The sequence below is a fragment of the Alligator sinensis genome, unplaced genomic scaffold (genome assembly GCF_000455745.1).
Source record: "Alligator sinensis unplaced genomic scaffold, ASM45574v1 scaffold628_1, whole genome shotgun sequence".
Lineage (NCBI taxonomy): Eukaryota > Metazoa > Chordata > Crocodylia > Alligatoridae > Alligator > Alligator sinensis.
Window position 1 is genome coordinate 273,281 of NW_005841873.1, and position 8,237 is coordinate 281,517.

Below are 8,237 nucleotides of genomic sequence, written 5' to 3' on the forward strand. Positions count from 1 at the left end.
CTCCCGTGGCTTGGTGGCCTCTGCCCATCACTGCTCTTCACTTCTGTCCCTGCCTTTCAACACTTCCCCTCAGGTAGACTTCCCTCTTGAAAGCATAGCTCAGCCCCGCTAAAGCTTATCTGGCAGTGTAGTCAAGTGTAGTCTATGCTTACCTAGCAGGGGAAACACCGTGACCACGGAGGCGGTCTTCCTAGCCACATCGGGGAACTTCTGGCACAGGGATAGTACCTGCCAAGGTAATGTATAGTAAAACTCCCACTTAGCTGCTGGAGTGGGAAGGTCATGGCTTTAAGCCCACTTTATGGAAATGGGAGACTCCTTCGTGACTTGCCTTTGGGGCTTCACAGCTGAGGGCAAGCAAAATTCAGAGACATCCAAAACCCAAGCCTCTGGGCTTGGGGCTGCAAGTAGGATGCCCAAGGAAGGTTTTGGAAACATCTGATGCCCCAGGTGGGGGTGGAGGATGTTTGCCGGTAGCAGGGCCACTTATGGTTCTGGACTGACTCTCGGATGGAATTTGTTTTGGCTAATTTGTCTTGGAATACGGAAAATTTAATTAAAAAACAAAACAAACAACATTTCTCCCATTGTGGAGGATGGAAGTGTGAAGAAGTCTTGCCTCCCCTGTGCCAACAGTTTTTGGGTCTTAGGCTAGGGGTAGATATTTCTGTGGAGACAGCTGGTCTAGTCCTGAGGCTCGAATCCCTCCTCTGAGTACAACCTGGCTCCCCTCATATTGAACTCTTCCTGTGCCTCCCGGTTGGAAGGTGGCTCTGCATTTCCAAGCAACTTCCCTGTTTGAGTGGGAAGGCAAGGGCAGGGCTCTGCTGTGCTCACTGCCCTATAGTATTGCCCAGCCCTCCGCGTGAGCAGATCAATAGGGAGAGGTAAAGGCTCCTTTCAGATCCCGTTGTTCAGCCTCCTGTCTCACCCAGTTCTTGTGGGATAAGTTGACTGACTCTCCTATTAATATTAAGCACTTGGAAGGTGGGAAGTGAGAGGCAAGAGGGGCCCCATGCTCTCTTTGAAGGGTGTACCGAGGGTCAGTGGCCTGATGAGCAGGGTTTTCCTGAGCTATGCAGCTACTTTTTCTGTGCTTTTACAAGCGAGCTGGAGCAGCCAGACGCCAGGAAAGGGACAGAGCATTGGCACTACTTAAGTAAAACATAATGATTTAAGTTTTATTTAATTTAAACAATATAAGGGCCATTAAACAAGTTATGCATTGACCGCCTTACCATGCCCTCTAGTGCTAATCCTGATTAAATGTCTTTATTACTTGGCTCAGTCGGCCTTTTTAAATGACAACGAAACACTCGATAGCAAGAGTGCAAACCCCTTTGCTGTCGTGGAGTGTCTTGGCAATTATCTCCTTTCCTACTGGGTTACGCAGGGGGAAAGATGGGAAGGCAGAGGGTTTGCTGGTTGACCGGGGAGAAATCCAGCAGCACCTGATCCGTTTATCACACAGATATGCCGTAGCGGAGGCTTAATGGAGATTTAAATAATTCAGAGCACTCAGCCCCGCTAAAGCTGCATAATGAGCCTTCTGCGCTGCAAGCTGCAGCTCAGCTGAGCGTATGGAGAAGGGAGGTCGCGTGGTTTTTTTCATGCATAATTAAAGGGATAAAAGGGATTTAGAGCAACAGTGTTACAATGAAGCTTGGGGGCAGTGGCTTTGCTTGTATTTAACTTGAAAATGCCAAACCGTTGTTGACTTACAGAGTAAGCTTCCTACTCCCTGCCACCACTCCACCCAACCAGTGTGTGTGAGAGCATGCACTGTATGTAAGGGGAATGCAAAACTGATTTATTTTCCTTACTGTATCTGGTCCATTCGTCCAAACACACTTGAGGTCTCTCCTGGAGCTCCCAGTTCTGGGCTCGGGGGCAGTTTCTGGTCACCTCCGTCTGTGTCTGTCTTCAGAGTGGAAGAAAAAGACCCATCCTAGAAAGTAGGAGACTGAAAATAGCTGGAAGAGGACACATTAATTGTACTCCCTCACTTTCGTGGCTCCCTGTTTCTGCTGTCAGTCATTTATACTTGCTGGTGACTGGAGATGGATGCGTGCAGACTGGACTAAGAGCACTTTCTTCTTCTCTATCTTTCTCTTCTCTTACCCCCACCCCTGCTCTTCCCCCTTGTTCTTCCTCTGTCTTCGTCTACCCCTGAGTGATTCTGATGCTGGGAGAAAACATGCACTATGGCGAGGAAGAGTATTTTGATGGCTAGAGATGGCAGGCATGGACCTGCAGGAACACAGCCATGCCATTGACCATGGGTTCTGCTGGTGCCAAATCAGCCTTTACTGCAGAAAAATAGCATCTAAGGCCATGCGTGTTAGGAGAAAACCATCCCTAATTGACTTCCTCCCAGTAAATGATACTGCAGTAGGAGATGCTTTGCTGCTGGAAGCCATTCTTAGCTAGTTTTAGAAGAGGCTATTTAATGTTAGGTTCCTTTAATACATCTTCAAGGCACTCTCCTCTGCAGGCTTGCTCTGCTAAGAGCAATCATCTGCAACGCTCGTTGGGCAGCTCTCCTGCTATATTACCTGCCATTTCTACTTCTGCTGTTACACTGCACAATTCCTCCCAGGATTGCAGGGCTCTTTGCACACATGAACTCATCCCCGTCACAGCCATGTGAGGTTGCTGGTATGCTAACTACTGTACAAACAGGTGAACTTAGAGAGGTTAGGTAACCTTCCTGAAGTCACATGCACTGATTAGTGATATAGCTGCAAGTGGAGCCCAGGAGTCCTGACCTACATTTCCCCTACTCTAGCCATTAGATCAGTGATTTTCAACCTTTTTAGACTCCGGCCACCCCTCAGAAAAGGCCAGTGCTTCGCTTTCACTCTTTTTTGACAATGGCAAAATAGTAGAGCAATTTTCTGCTGCAAAGGGCTCAGAAAGGCCACGACAGGTCAGAATATTTTTGTCACTATGGATTTCTATTTGAAATCTCTGGGTTTATCTTGTGAATCATATATAGGTATGTTCACATCCAGCTGTGCCAATCTTACCCTAAAAATATTACCAATGTTACCTTAAAAGGATCTCTCAATAGCTTGGTGGATACTCACCTCTGATGCTGGGGTCTTGTCCAACTGTACTTGCCTGTAGGATATGGGGAGGGGTAGATCAGAGGTGGCTTGGAGTAGTGGTGATCCAAGGAGAGGTGTTTCCAGCAGAGAAGAAAAAGTATTAATGGCGTTGTACAAAGCGCCTGGGAGACAGCGAGGCCCTTTTGGAATATCATGTACAGTTCTGCTCACCTGTGCTCAAGAAAGTTGGGTTCACAGAGGAACAGGTGCAGAGAAGGGCTGCAAGGAGGGTCAGGGAGTTGGAGATGCTGAAAGGAGATTGGGGCCACGTGTGTGTTGCTTCCATGGGAGTCTTGACAGCACTGACAAGGAGCATGATCTGCTTACCTGCTCTCACACCACACCCAAAATGAGGCAGTGAAGCGACTGTATGGGACTCTACACTGCTTGCAAGCCTGCCAGAGATGGAGATTTGAAGAGTGGTGGTGGGGGGCACTCTTAGGGTGTCTTCACATTTCTGCCTGTAGAGTAAGAGTGGGTGGCTAGGGCGGTGCAGCCATGTGTAGCCCAACAAATGAAGACTGGGAGGGGATCAGATTGCTTTTTGAAAACAGACTGGGGTGTCAGCCTCAGAGAGGGGGAAGAGCTGTGCGCGCTAAGGAGCAATCTTCGCACAAGAACAAATATGGGCCAAGAATCCATTCAGGCTGGAAATGCCAATGCATCTAACCCTCAGATGTGTTGAGGCTGGGGAACACTCTTCCAGTAGGAGGAATGGGAGTACAAATCCGAACTGGTTTGAAGGTGGAGATTGATGCTTTATGGCATAGTTGCCTCTGACAGCAAAGCATTGGACTGGATGTCACAGGTGGGTCTCTCCAGTGCTATGTTCCCATGGAGTCCCCTAGCCTGGGGTCCCTGGGAAGCTAATGTAGCAGCACACCCTAGTTAGCTGAACACAGATGGGTGTGCTGAGAGGTGCACAGATGCTCTCCAGCAGCTGTTTTCTGTGGCCCTTCCTTGCCTCTACACAAAGTCCTCAGAGGCCTGTGACGGACTGTACAATTTTGATCACTGTACTGAAGCACATGCTCCTGTAAGGCCCTCATTTCACAATAGCTCAGAGGTCAACTGCACAAGCTCTTGGTAAGGGCCCTCAACTCTTTGCCTCTCAAGCATTGAATTTATTATTTTCCCTAAGTAAACGTAGCAAAAGGGAGCCATGACCTGTGGCCATGATATTCTCGGTAACAGCATGCGTCCATCCGTCATTCATTACTGAGCCTGTGGGGAGGGGGGGAGGCAGCGAGGCATCCAATACAATCCCAGTAATGGGAACATCCATCATGTCTCCCTTCATGTGTGCTCTCCATTTAGAAATTTCAAAAACACTTCTGTCAAATAACACTCTCCGTGCGATCCCGTTAGCACAGCTGATGAATGGAATCTCAAATTAAAAACGATCCCTCTGATAACAGCAGTACGGGGGAGAGTCATCTGCACAATCAGAGCTATTTATTATGTGTGATTAACTGGGGTAGCAATCTTCACAACCCACTGTAAATTCTATGAGGGGCATTTGGAGGCCCAGAAATGCAAATTAGACATCCAGAGACATGCACACACACACACACACACACACCCACCCACCCACTCACTGATGTTCATTTCAGTATCACTTTAAGAGAAATGCTGTGTTTTACATCATATTCTGAAAGGGTCAAAATGGTAGCACATAACGACCCTGGGTGAAATGCTGGGGTAACAGTCAAATTACCTTATTTTAGTGGATGTTGGCACGTGGCTTTGAGCAGCCAATGGAAAAAGCCTAGCGTTTTACGCTCTCCATCTTTAAGTCTGGATGGTAGGTTCTGAAGCTTTTCGCGTCGCTGTTTCTATTAGCCTGCATCCTGTTCGTGTTATCGTCCGACCACGCTCCAAATCCTCTAAGAACCAAAAGCCGCTGAATGTAAATAATGATAACTCCAGAGAGTCCTTCTTGGAGAATCATCCATGTCAAAAAGACCAAAATAATGCAGGTCCCAAGACTGAGAAAAGGGTTTTTCTTCTTCTCTTCCGTCCTTTAAATGATGAAGCTGACTTGGGAGTGTGCAGATTTGCATTCCTGGTGTTCAAACATGCTTCTGTTGCTAACGAGAAATACTATCACTTCGTTCAGAATATTTCCATCCCTGTTGCTTTAATGAAACAACTACGAGTTGGAGTTCAGGAGCACATGTGGAGACGGGTGGGGCCTCGGTGAATCCGGGATACTTGTTTCAGTAGGAAGATGTGTCACTACTTCTCATTTTATTTAGGCAACTTTGGACTGATTTGCCTGAGTTGCCAAACAGTCACAATGCCTATGGATTTGGAGAGAGGTTTGCTCTGCACCCCTGAAACCTAGGCTCCTGGGGTCTCTAGTCAAACATCTGGCCTTACCTCACTTTAGGGAATGTGAGCCTCACTTTCCCTCTGTGACATGTATGTGCATGTAAAAGGAACGCAGTTAATATTTTACCTGGCGTGATCACTGAGAACTTTATTAATAAGTATTGATCAGGTGCTCTGAGGCCTCTGGGCGAGAGGCACTTTTTAATCATTTTATTTTTCGTGATGTTAATATGGATGACTGAAGCACTTTTGAGCTTTACCAGTAGAATTGAGACTTAGCTGGAGCTTGACATAGCAGAAATGGAAATACAAGCCCTAAACTATTCGACAACTATGGTGTATCCAGAAATTCCATTTATTTCTGTAAAGTGCCTATTTAAAGCAGGCTGGTGGAGAGATCACTTCTGTCCAGCAGTGAAAGAGTTTAAAACAATGCCTCTCTGGGAGCTGACACGCACCAGTAAATGCAAATGGCTTGCAGTTTGCTTTCCCATTTTGGTTATGCTTTCGATGAAGGGTACTTTCAGGGAAAGTTTATAAAGAATTGATGGAGAAAGACAATATGAAAATGAATTGTAGGCGCTCTTGCTGGCTGAGAGTCACCCACTAACTTGTTATACTGCATCACAATTGATTAATCATTTATTAAAACATCTATTCTTCCTGAATTCACATTCTATAAACTGTTAATAAATGTACCTTTAATATAAAGTCTCAGTCATCATATATTTCCCATCTTTGTCTTACCTCTCCTCATTAAGCGCATCTATTTTCCTGTATATAATTGCACTTCCCATGCATTTATTTACATGAGGATTCACCTAGATAAGCTGCCATGATGACATGTGGCTGGAAAAGACTACTATAGATGCCTGGAAATGTGTTGAAGCTTTCTAACAGGTTAAAAAAAAAAATCCCAACAGGTTGAATGAAAATCTTATCTGGGTCTGATAAAGATCCCTCAGTCCCGGTAATATAATGTAGTTTGTTTCTTCAAGCTGCACAAATGCTTTTGTTATCTTTGCTTTGATTTTTTTTTCTCCCCTTTGTATTGCTTTGATTTTTTTCCCCCTTCTCTTTCATCACTGTTGCTTGTAAATCCTTCCCCTGGTAGAGATTAGAGTACGAATGAGTGATAGATGCTGTCAGTAACGGGAGCTAATTTTACCCCTGATAATGGCTCTGTGATTTATACAGACTTCACTATGCTGATACAGACATGCACCTAGGGGGCCTTCCTCCTGTCTGTGCTCGGCTTGGAGAAGCGCCATGCTTGGCAAGGTGGGAATTTCGTTGTTGTAGGGGAAGAGAGTGAAGCTGCTGGGGGTATTTTTTTTCCCTAATCTGGGGAAGCTGCTGTGCCAGCACTTCTCAGTGCAGCCCATCAAGTGCAGAACCTTGTCTGGGAGGGGAAAAAGGGTATGGAGATAAGTCTGCTTCATGTTCATTTACCCTGGTGGGATTTCACTGATGTCTGATCAAAGAGAAACCTGGTGTGTGTACAGGTTGGGGGGGGGGGGGGGGGGGGGGGGCGGGATACAGGGAGAAGATGGGAACACAGTGTGGTAAGGGCTAGCGTGGAGGATGCAGAAAGGCAGCCTTAATCATGTGCGTCACAACAACGTTTGACGTATCCGTGTAATCTGTTGCAGAGACAAAGGTTTCCCAGATACTGGGGCACTGGTCATCACTTCAGTTATGTCTGTGTGTGGACTGTTTCCACCATGAGGCATTGTTTCTACACACCATTAATTTTTCAAGCTGGAAAAGGAGCTCATGATTCTGTGATTTTAGCGCTGTGCTTAACCCTGGCCTGCCACTCTGAGCACGTGCTGGGGACCTGTTCGACCCCATCCTCCTTCCAGGTGGAAACAATTCCTTTCTCCTGCTACTTCCCCTTTGTGCCACTCTCCTAGTGAAGAGAGGAACTTCCTTACTGCACAGCAAGGGTAAGACTGGGGTATGAAGCCCAATACTGTTCCTCCTCGCCACCCCACTGTGAGAGCTGGGAGGAGTGACTTGAGTATTCAGGCAGGAAAGGGCTTTGCAGCTCACAGGAAGCCAGATTCGGCTGTAGCAAGCAACAACAGCTCTCAGGTCTGCTCTAAATTAGGCAGAGATGGCCTAGCAATGGAATGGCAGAGGAGATGCTGGATTATCACAGGGGTTCGACTGATAGAAAGCAGGTTTGAGGTTTGAACTAGAGGTGCACTGATACATCAGTCCATATCATATCGGCACCAATAAAAGGAAAATTTACATTATTGGCAGTTGGCTTTTTTTGGCTGATGTGGCCAATAATGTCACTGATAAATGCTGCCTACATGCGTGCAGCCACAGCATGCACATGGCCAGCCCAGCAGCTTGTAGAGCAGTGTTCGGCTGGTAAGCCTGTTGGGGGAGGGAAAGGCAAGGGAGGGGGAGCCGGGGAATATATCCCATAACCCGTCTCCCAGCATCGCTGTGCCGCCCACCCCAAGCGCAGTCCCCCCGCCAGGATGAGCCCAGGGCCGCCCCTGTTTCAGCCTATTGCAGCAGCCCGGCCTCGCCCCATGCACAGATGTGGGGGGAACATGCCCCCCTGCCTCCTCTAGAGGGGCATGCAGCAGCAGGAGCTTCCCCCCACCTCCCTGCACCCCCTGGATGAGCTGCTCGCGGCTCCATCTTGAGCTTCATCATGCCTGGGCTGGGCAGTGCCAGCCCTAGTCCCCTTCCTCTCTCACTGCAGGGGCCTCAATCTGCACCCCCCATGCACCTTCCCTCACCCCACTCCTCCCCCATAACAAACTTACC